This window comes from Chinchilla lanigera, unplaced genomic scaffold (assembly GCF_000276665.1).
Source record: "Chinchilla lanigera isolate Chin_1 unplaced genomic scaffold, ChiLan1.0 scaffold00035, whole genome shotgun sequence".
NCBI classification, from domain to species: Eukaryota; Metazoa; Chordata; class Mammalia; order Rodentia; family Chinchillidae; genus Chinchilla; species Chinchilla lanigera.
The window spans coordinates 7,110,879-7,122,071 of record NW_004955436.1 but is presented as its reverse complement, the minus strand read 5'-3'; the positions used below and the strand labels follow the sequence as shown (position 1 = coordinate 7,122,071).

At 43.5% G+C, this 11,193-nt stretch overlaps 1 protein-coding gene across 3 annotated transcripts in view; it reads right to left on the bottom strand.

Moving 5' to 3' along the window:
* Ncoa7 (nuclear receptor coactivator 7) overlaps positions 1–11,193 on the bottom strand; it is a 127,631-nt gene extending 116,438 nt beyond the window's left edge. For all 3 annotated transcript variants that reach the window (XM_005389157.2, XM_013516644.1, XM_005389158.2), the window contains exon 1: positions 11,107–11,193. The gene's annotated coding sequence lies outside the window, so the exon portion shown is untranslated. The remainder of the gene's footprint in view (positions 1–11,106) is intronic.

Sequence of the window (11,193 nt, the reverse complement as noted above, 5' to 3'; positions counted from 1 at the left end):
TCTTTGCCCTATGTAATACCAGCTGGGTAAAACCATAGATTGCTTTCTGTGTCTCTCAGGGAAAGGTACTGAGATGCACAGCTGGCTAATATAATACTAAAGCACAGGATTATAGTAGAAAAGTAAGGAATGAGTCTGCTGGACACAGGCTTAGGCCTGGAGGGTAAGCAAAATCCAAAGGCTAATCTAAAGGCTCCAAATATCATCATATAGGAAGTATGTGACACAGGAAGAAAAGTTTGTTCTCAATACTTCTGTAATTCATTTTAACACTACTGACAGATCCCTGGAATCATAGCATGTCTGGCCTGTTCAACTTTTAACCATTTTCTAATCCTGCCCCCAAATGCACAAAACTCAGCCTTATTCTCTAAAGCCCTGCAGGACACAGGCACCGATGTACATTACGGTACACTGGTATCTTGAACTCACCACAAACGTGATCACAGCTACATGGGTGCCAGTCTTGCACCCAACCCAACTCCTTCAAGCCCAGCAGAGAAAAAAGTGTAAGCACTGGTTACTGCTATGATTACTACTAAGTATTAGTAGCATTATTTGTGGGCAGTGTATTTGGTGGGTCTGAATTAAGAGTAAACTGATGAAAGCCAAACCAATAAAATGTTTAAAAATAAACAAAATACTTTCCCCCAAGCCACACAGTACATGGCCTGCAAACACTAGTCTTCAAAGATTAATTATGAGTGCCTCCTGGAACTTCATCAGTAAGAAACACAATGCTCAGGTAAACTACCATTTCACTAGGGAAAGGGCCATGTCTGTGGGTGAGATTGCTCATAAAATACATTTTCAAAGTAAACTAGCATACACTCAGACTTGTAAATTATTTTTAAATTATTCCTTTTAAAGTTTTCTTTTTTCCAGTGCATCTACTTACATGCAGCATTTAAGTGACAATAAACAATTTATATTTGCTGTAGTGTCTTGTACCATATTGATGAGTCACTCTCTTCAATTCAGTAAGCACTAAGAACACATTTTATGCCTATTTAAAATCTATAAACATAGGTACTGTACTATCTAAAAGCTATAAATATAAAAAGGACTCCATAGTTTTGAAGAAACTTCCATTTTCGGCAAGAGAGATAAGGGCTACATAAAATAAAATAGCCAGAAAAAGGGGTATAAAAATTACACCCAATAAAAAGCACAATGCACAGAGAAAGCCCAACCGGAGGTTAAGAAAGGCCAGGTCACATGGGCCTGTGCTGCGCAAGGAGGTGTCAGAAACGGGACGCTGCCCCAAGTCCCCATTCAGAGCTGCACATCAACACCACCATGCAGTCAAAAACTGCATGGGATATGTAAGCTACAGTCTTCTGGATGCATAAGCTGAGTGCAAGTGTTCTCCAAGGGAGACAGTGATTCTCCCCGACTCTGCATCTCGGGTAACAACTTGGTAACAATGGATATTGTGTTCTGGTCAGCAAAGTTAAATTATGCCAAATCCACTGACATGGGCTCAGAAAGAAGGCAGAACACAGGTCCAAGGGACATGAAACACCTGATGTGAGGAGGACCAGCACTGCGACACACTCTGCCCTCTTCTGGGAAAAAAAATGACGCATATGATATTGAGCTATAATTTCCCAGGACACTTTTTTTTAAAGAGACATGACAAGGATTTATTAGAAGCAGATATAAGACACACCCAAGAGTGGAATGTGGGTCAGGGAAGGAGGCACTAAGAAACAAATCTATTTTTTAAGTACGTTTTCTATTAAAGCTTTATTGAGGTGCTCCAAAGGAAAGTCCTTAAATCCAAAAGAAAAATGTCTCTTCATTCCCAATGATGCCTTGCCCCCTCTCACACCAATAAGAGAAGTACAGTTAGACATCCATATCCTTTGAGTTATGGTTTGAGTCTGGAATGTTTCTCACATACCCCACTTGTGTACAAGGTAATGGGATGGTGGGGGCGCTGCTGAAGGGTTTCTCTCCCTTCTGGCTGCCCTCTTCATGCTATGCTTCCGGGCTTCCATGATGTGAGCAGCTTTCTTCCGGCAGACCCTTGGTTTCCGCCTTGGAGCCCGTAGGCTATGGACTGAAACTTCTGAAACTATCGGCCAAAATAAACCTCTCCTTTAAGTTGGATATTGTGTCTCAGCATGAAGCAACTAAGACAATTTGCTATGACTTCGGGTGTTTTGCACTAGTACAGACTATATGCACATTTCCATCCAATTTGCCATGTGACTTGCTTTTGTTCAACAGACTGTGGAGATTAATGATATTACTTATCTGACATGAGGCACTAAGAAAGTTCTCTAGACAAAGACATGTGGAACAGACCTGAACTTCAGTCCAAAGTTTGAAGTCCAGCTCAGCCCTGCCAAGCATAGCACTGCCAAACCCAGCCAAGAGCCACCAAACCGCAGTCAACCTGCAGGTCTGTGAATGTGAGATAAATACCTGTAGATCTAAGCCACTGAGGTTTGGAGACTGTTATGCAGCATTATCAAAACTAAAATCCAAAAATAGACCCTAAGAAACATCCTGATCCACAAGTCACTTTATGGAATTTTAACAGGCAGACCAAACCACATGGCATGTAATACTGTACTGAATATCTCTACCAAGGCCTGGGCCACCAAAGCCCAGAGACAAATCAGCCAACAACTGACCCAAAGAGCTGAGGAAACTTTCCTGCCTTCCAGTTGTCATTTGCACTGCATCTGATCTGCATGGTTATACAGCGTTAGAAAGAGGGGACCACTGACACCTTACACACTGTTGGTTTTTTTTTTTTCTGGTACCGGGGATCAAACTCATGACCTCGCGGTTGTCAGGCAGGCGCTCTGTCACTGAGCTAAATCCCCATCCCCCACACTGCTGGTATATTCAACTATAGACTCCGATACTACTTGTTATTATGGGTTGAATTGGCCACGCCAAAAAAGACAATAATCATAATGAAATCGTTAATGCTCAGTACCACAGAATAAGGCTTTATTTGGAAATTGTGTCACTGCAGATGTGAGTAGTTAAGAGGAGGTCAACCTGCAGTAGTGTGGGCCCCAAGCTCAATATGACTGGCATACTTGTAAGATGTCACGTAAAGATACACACAGGGAGAAGCCAGCAAGGCCAAGGCAAAGCTCAGAAATTACAGCTGCAAGTCACAATGGCCAACGAACACCAGACATTAGGAAGGGGTGAGTAGGGGTTCCGCTACAAGGGTCCTGTGACAATCTGACTTTAGACACCTGGCCTCCAGCACTGTTACAAAGTAAGTATCTTTTGTTTTAAACCAGCAGCTGTATAGTACTCTGTCATGGCAGTCCTAGGAAATTAATTCATACACTGATTTTAAATTACTAGACCATAACTGCTCCCGAAGGACACTGCTACAAAATCTTTGCTACTTTTCCACCATGTCTATGCCGCCATTTTTTTATTGTAATTTAAGGAAAACACAGGCATGTTATCAGAAGAACTAGCAAATATTATTTTGAATACTGGAGCATAAAACTCACTCAGCTAACATCTGCATCCAGGAGATAATTAAAGCACAGTTTATTCGGGCGGGGGGACTAAAAATTGACTGGATTGTTAAGGAAATGTTTTAACATAAAAGGGGCTTTGAAATACTCTGACACTGCAGATTTACCATGAATTATGCCACCCATATCATAATTCTTTAGCAGTTTTGGAGTTCATGCTCTCTAATTTATTGCTCCACATTCCTTCCAGTCAGACCGTGAGCCCTGTAAGGGATGGAATGTGCACACTGTCCAGGCACATGCAGGTGCACACATATGTCACCACTCCTCTCTAGGCAGATCACAGAATCTATGGTTAAACTGATTTTTGACTTGTTATGATTACATAAGAGAAATTGTCCTCGGATTAGTTGTCTTCACTTTTAAGAAACTCTACATCAGTAAAATTATCTGAGCATAAAAACCTTATTTTTTAACTTAGCAAAATGTTTTCTGCACCAATCTATATGCTTACATGACAAGATGATAAAGACTTCCTAATGATTTCTCTCGCGCGCCTTCATGAGGTGCATGAATCCCACTTTGGAAACCACTGGTTTAGACTCAGAGCACAGATGTGTGAGACACTTCCTGGGATTTGGTCCTTTCCAGGAAATGGAAGATGTACAAAGAGTTCTAACACATTTATGAACTTAAATACATTCACTTTAAATACATTCACCTCATGAAACTCTTAGATCAAAGAAGTAACAGTTCAGAGTTGGTGACAGAGTTAGGATTAATTTGCATATTACTTGACCCCTATTATAAACGCACTTGATAACTGGTGCTCTTTGTAATCAACCCATTTATTTTCAGGTTTTAGGAATAAAGATCATTATCAGATCTTCAGACAAATATCTATCTCTAATGCTCAAAAGATCAAGCAATGCTGACATTCTGATCTTGCAAATAAGAAAAAGAAAAGAATGTGCAAGGGGTAAGATAGAACCAAAAGCCATTAATCGTTTCTAAGAAAGTCAACAACACAGTAATAGCCAGTTTTTCTGTGTTCCATGTGCATGCATGTGGAAAAAGCTCTACTAGAAAGCTAGAGTAATTAGAGCAGAACCCTGTAAGAAAACCAAGCAAGAAGGCAGGTCAGTGTTCAGTATATTTGTTGTACAAGTAGTATCTAAGAGTCAGAAGAACCGAAATCACAGTACAACGGATGGCTTAGACACTGTTCAAGAAATTTACTATCAACCTGGTTGTGAAAGGTTGACTTTGAAGAAAGAAATGGAGGAGAATTCAGCTAGGCAGAGCAGCAGAAAGACTGGAGGTTAGACTTACTCTCCTGTACAAGCAGGACTGGTGAGGATCCTGATCCCACTTGAATGCCAAGTTCATACAAGGTGGGAGGGGGAGGTAAGATGGAACATGTGAAACATGGAGAGGATAAGGTATCCACCATCACCTAACCAGCAGTTTCTGGCTTAAACTTCCAGGAGAAAGTCACCACCACTAGCATCCCACTCGGCAGCGACAGCAAACCTTCTAGAGATCAGTGCCCCAACTGCAACCCAAAACCCACTTATTTATCGCAAAGTGCCAACACTGCAATTAGACCTGTACGCTGAGGTTTCAGTTTAGAAAAAACAAATCCCCTATTAACACCTTTGGTCTTAAAAGAAAAATAACACATGCTATAGGTTCGCTACCACTGCCATAGATCATTCCACTTGGTCTTCTTACTCTTCCAAAAAGGGGGTTGGAGGTGTGTTCATAGCTCAGTAGCAGAGTGAGTGCCTAGCACTCATGAGGCCTTAAGTGTGATCCCCGGCAACGTGAAAAGGGAAGGAAAGGGGTGATCTATACACTAAGCAAGCTGAATGCAAGAAAATACCAAGCAGATGATGTGTGGGTGAAGATACTAAGGAAGTGAAATACTGGTAGCTTTGAAAAGAAGAGAATGTAAAATATATCAAAATGAATATGCATCTGATAAAAAGAATGCAAAAATTCTATGATACATTTATAATAATTTTTAACAATTATTATTCTAATACATATGATTGAAAAAATAAAAATGTGAAAAAATGTAAATAACCCATGATCCCATCAATGAAAAAAAGCTTCAATATTTTGTCACTTTGCCTTCCATAAAGAACCACTTTTAAATCCAATTTGGGTCTTCTGAACATACAATTTGATGTCTGATTCAATTATGAATGTCTCTCACGTGGTTAAGTATTCTTCAAACCATTATTTTAATGGCTAAATATATACATATATTCATTATCACTGTAAAAATGGCTCCAGTGTTGGATTTTTCTCAAATTCTCCTAATACTCTTGATAACAGTTAACACAGAATTGCTTCCTCAGTGTCAGGCAGTGTTCCAAGCACTTTACATAAGTCAACTTACCTAACTCGGTATGACGTAGGAGGTGGATACTATTATTATCTTCATCTGACAGATGAGGAAAGTCAAGGCATAGAGAAATTAACAAGTCTGTGTTCACACAGGTGGTAAATTCCAAGCCAAGGAACTCGCTGCAGCCCTCTGAGCCTCTGCCATCCCCAAACACCAGCCTCAGGCCTGATCACTTCCCCAGGACACTGTCACAGTAGAAGTCCCGGCGCCATGAATTCCAAGAGCTACATGCCCTCCATCCCAAGCACAGCAACCTACCTCTCCACCTTCAAGCAATCGAACACCTCACACTTGCCAGCCCTGTACTTCTTAAACTTAATCATGTATTTTCTTGATGCAATGAAGTCAATGTTTTTTTGTCTCACTACCTTAAATTCCTGTTTTGTGAGTTTTCAATTCCTACTCCTTACTATGTTTTTAAAAAGTTACACTGAATGTTAAACTGGAATTACTGTGGAAGGCTCTGTGATTCAAACTACCAAAGACTGTTGCTTGTTCCTAGGACCCCACAGACAGGCCCTCCCTTGGGGAAATCATCCGGAAACGATTGGTAAGGACTCAGCTATGAATACCCTAGAGCAGAGACGTGAGCCGCCCGTGAGCCGCCCGTCCCAACACGTGGAGAAATAGTCTGAGCCTGAGACTCGTACCCTGAAGTAGAGGCTTCGCTCTATCCAGTGTCTGGATATTAACAATGCTGTTTATGGCACTCTCAACTTCTGATACCAACATGTGTGGGAAAACAAATCAGTAAGCAGGATGTTTGTGCAGCAAGGTCAGAATTAGAGAAGGAAAAAGAAAGATGGTGAGGAATCACCTGTCCAACTACCTCATGAGTTCTTCCTATCCACAAGGCACACCTGGTTAATGGTAAGTAAGAAACTGCACACGAGCAGGGGTAAACAAACACTATTAAATTCTTACTCCCTAATCCTGTTAATTAGTCATCAAAAGCAGATTACCACCTGCAGGGCATTGTGCAATAAAACCCAGCACCCAGGGTGCCCTCAGACTACTCGGGTTGGAAGTAGAAGGTCTCAGTCACAGACTGTTATTTCTTGGAATGGGGCATTCTGTCCAGGTGGCCCACATCACCCATCAGGGCCAGTGTTTAATATTTTCAATTAAAAATAATCTTATATCACACGGATCCCTAAATTTCATGGACACTCTAAGTGGAGGCTTCAGTCCCTTTATATACCAAGTACAGAAGAAAACCCAGAATCAGAGGCATAAAATGCTCTCTCAAAGAAGGAGCAAACAAGTGTAAAAGCCATTTTTTCATGAGCGTCAACACAATGTTTGAGAATTAGTAAATTCAGCCAGAGTTGCTAAAAATAATGATATGGACAGGTGTTAGACTGAAGTAAGGGTAGTACGGTGATCAAAAAGGCATGCACAGTTAAATGAAAGCTGAAAGATACATATCCAAAACCATAGGTATCTCTGACCAGAAAAGCAATTGTGCTGTTTATGAAAAATGCCCATCCGCAGTACGGAAGCCTGCTTCGGACACTACATACAGCAGGAGACTCCATGAGCTCACCGACTCTCAGCCAAGGAAGGCCCCTGGAGGTGAAATAAGAACAGACTTACGAGTGTGAACTGAGTGCGGCCAGTTTATAAAAGCTGGGGGAACAGCACGGCGAAATGTGCCCGTGCAGGAGGCCACAAGCACCTTGAACTTTCACCGGATGTTTAAGGACGCATGCCATGGAGGAAGAGGACCTGGTTTAGCACAGCTGTTGTCCAATGCAGGGCAGGCAGCGCGAGTTAAGTTCTTCAGGGTCCGAAGTCTACCACGAATGTGTGACAGGGGGCCCTTCGAAGGGATGAGGAGGAAAATTTATGGAGAACAGCGGCGGAAACATAGAGCAGGGCAGACTGCATTCCTGCCCTGAGCATCTAAAGGGGTGGAGAGGGCAGTGGGATGGGGGGCACCAGAGAGGCGGCTGAGGGACCAGCAGCAGGTCCTGTAGGTGCAGACAAGGTTCCTGGAGCGCTCTCAGCAACTACCTGTGGCTAGGGGCGGCCGCAGGCTGGGGAATGAGAGGGAACGGTTTCCTTGTCTCTCTGTTTGCATCTTTCAAGCCAGGTGAAGGAGCCAGGTGTGGCGGCACACACTTGTAACCCCAGCTCCATAGGAGCGGAGGCGAAACGACCCCATGTTCAAGGTCAGCACAGACAATTTAGCAAGACCTTGTCTCAAAAGAGAAAATTAAAAAAAAAAAAGAGCTGGGCAGGTACCACAGTCAGTGGTAGGGCACCTGCTAGCATTCGTGAGACCCACGTTCAACCCCCAGGACCACAAAAAAAAGATAATAAAACTAAACAACTGAGTTCCAAGTTTGACTCTTCACTTCCTAGTTGCCAAGTGAGGATAAATATAATCAGCTATCTAACTGTCACTTTGCCTGATGAGAAAAAGAGGCAAACATTAATTGTGCAAGGGAGGTCCAGCTTTTCCTTGGCATCCGGAGCTAAAGGGAATTTCCTGCACGGAGCCGAGAAAGGACCCTGCTCTTCACCGCGTCTACACAGAACACACGAGGGGGTTTCATTTTGCTCTTCACGAAGAGCGCCCTTTGGTGCGCGCACAACGGAGGGGCGCCGTGATGCCAAGGAGGGTACACAGAGTGCACGGTTTCTGAGACTCCTGGTCTGACGGCTGTGAAGGAGACGGGTGGAGGTCCCAGCCTTCCTTCAGCCAAACCTCCGCAAACGTCATTTTTCTCAATTACGCCTCTGATCAAATTCAGACCATTCGCATTTGCTGGCATGTGCAGAACAAAGGCATTTTGTACCGTTGTGGGGAGACATAGACAATTGTGCACCATATGTTCCATGTTCAAAATCCAAGGTTCCACGAATTTACTTCTGTACACTCCCGGCCCCCGAAACCATAATAATTCTGATTCTAGGACATATGCATTGACTGGATTCTGTGTAACTTAAAAAGAAACATTGAGGGGCCGGATTTTAGAAGGACAGAAAATGAGCTTTGGCAAGGAAAGGAGTGAGCTTTGTAAAGCCAAAGCTTCAGGAAGATACTGAAGGATGAGACAGAGGAGATCAGATCTCAGGCAAGCATTCCAGGGGTGTCCGTGCAGGCGGGGTGCAGGGGTCAGAGTCAGAACCCAAGAAGTGAATCATCCAGCCCAGGCTGCAGGACGAAGGCAGGGAGAGGCCTCTTCCCTTTGCAAGCAGCAAGCAGCTCTTATCTGGTTGTGATTCCAAGGCCCACAGTGACAGCACACTGCGAAGTCTCTGACTTCCATTTGTCAAAGGGTCCAGGGACTGTTTATAAGTAACAAAATAGAGAGTTTACTGTAACTACAGGAGCCTTTCGAGAATGTAAAGCCAGAAAGGAAGAATTACTGTGAAGTAACTGCTGATTACAAATGAAGATGTGTAGAATGTGATTATCTCTTCATATGAGGACATCTGCGTCTTGCAACAACCCTAACGAATGAGAAACCCTCTCACTGTCGGTTGTCTGGGTCCCCCCACCTTTTACACAAAAGTTATTTCCTCACCCATCTAGGAAGAACCCAAGGAGGTTAGAGAAGATATTGTAACAAACCACGGTTTAACCTACTGTATACAAAATAAGTTTTCTGAGTAATGTGAGGATGGAGAGGATGTATTAAAATGACAGAAAAGAAAATGACAAGACCAGTTTCAGGCTATTTTGTTAAGCAAAGACTGAAAATAATAATGACTCACTCAATTCATGTGACAGAAGAACACGAACAAAAGCAAAACAGGAAATACATCGGGGTGCAAAAGTAGAGCAATTACTCTTTTTTTTTTTTTTTTTCCCAAAATAACATTTTAAAGCAGAAAAGCACTGGATCTTCTAGACCCGTAATTCACAATCACCCTGGTTGTCAAAGCTGGAAAACGATAGGCTTATCTACTGAGCAAAAAACATAGTTAAAAATCTGCGTGGAGGGCTGGGGTGTAGCTCTGCGGTAGCACACTTGCTAGTATCAGACACCGGAGGCCCTGGGTTCAACCTCCGGCACTGCAGGAAAAAAAGTATCTGTATTATGTCATACGGTTTGATTTAAGACTCGCGGCCACATCTCAATGTTTTCTGTTTGCCTTTACCTTCAATTAAATACATTATAGTTAAACCAAACCACAAGTCTGAAACAAGTTAATATGTCACTTATTAACCAAATCACTCTTCCCTTTGGAGCACCTTACAATTTTCTTTAGCACATGAATTCCACTTTTTAAACTGTGCTTGAGAATTTAATTGAAACAGGTTTTATTGGGGACACTGGTACACGAAATGAGCTTAACAGGGTCAAGGAAAATTACCTCAGTTAATAAATATTAGGAAGGTTAGCCTTCGCGGCTCAAAATGTCAGAATGCAAATATAAATGTTAAAATAAAGACGTCTGCCTGTGTATACAACAAGGCAGTTTTAAAAATCCAGTTAAATCTCACAGGCCGCACCACAAACACACTGTAATTCCAAACTGTTTTTAGATGAGGCTTGAAGCGCAGGTCACTTAATCAACAAATAACTAATGATCACCTATTAACAGTGGATTACAGAAGTGGAAGAAAGCCCAAATACACAAATAAAGGAAAAGAAGAAAGAAGATTCTGTCCCCTTGGTGTTTCTATCGATTCAATTCTCCAGATCCTTACATCTCAATGTGCGACTATGAAGTCGCACCGTACAATGCACCATTTTCCAAAACTGCAAAACTTATGGTTTAATATAAAAAATTTTAAAAGGCTGGGAAGAGACAATCTTGCAAAGTGCTCTAACACAACTTTTTACACCAAGAGAGAATTCTTAGTCAGCTTCTCACCCTTGGAGGAGTTGCAAGTTAGGCTGGGCGCAAGGCTGCCTCTGCCGGCGGACCCCGGGCATCTGCAGAGCCCCAACTGGCGACACCTGTACCCAACCCGCCAGCCTTCAAGCCACCGCTCCGGAGGCGCAGGCCGCGGGGCACGCCCCGGCTCACCCACCTCCCGAGCAGCCTGACTTCCACCAGGGCCGTCGCAGGCCGGCCCCGAACGCGGACGCCCGCCCGGCTCTGCGCATCAGTGTCGCGCAGCATCTGGCCAGCTGCGCATCCGAGGACACCCACATCCCTTCTGCGCCCGAGGAACGCCCTGCCCATCCACACGTTCCGACCTAAACACAGGCGGGGGGACGCAGCTGCGGATGCAGTCGCGAAAACGCAGCGACGCATCCCTACCTGGGCTGGGGAAATCCGCGGTCTCGGTCCCCAGGGAAGCCGCAGGCCGCCCGCCTTCCCGCCCCGGCCCGCCGCCCCGGGCCCCGC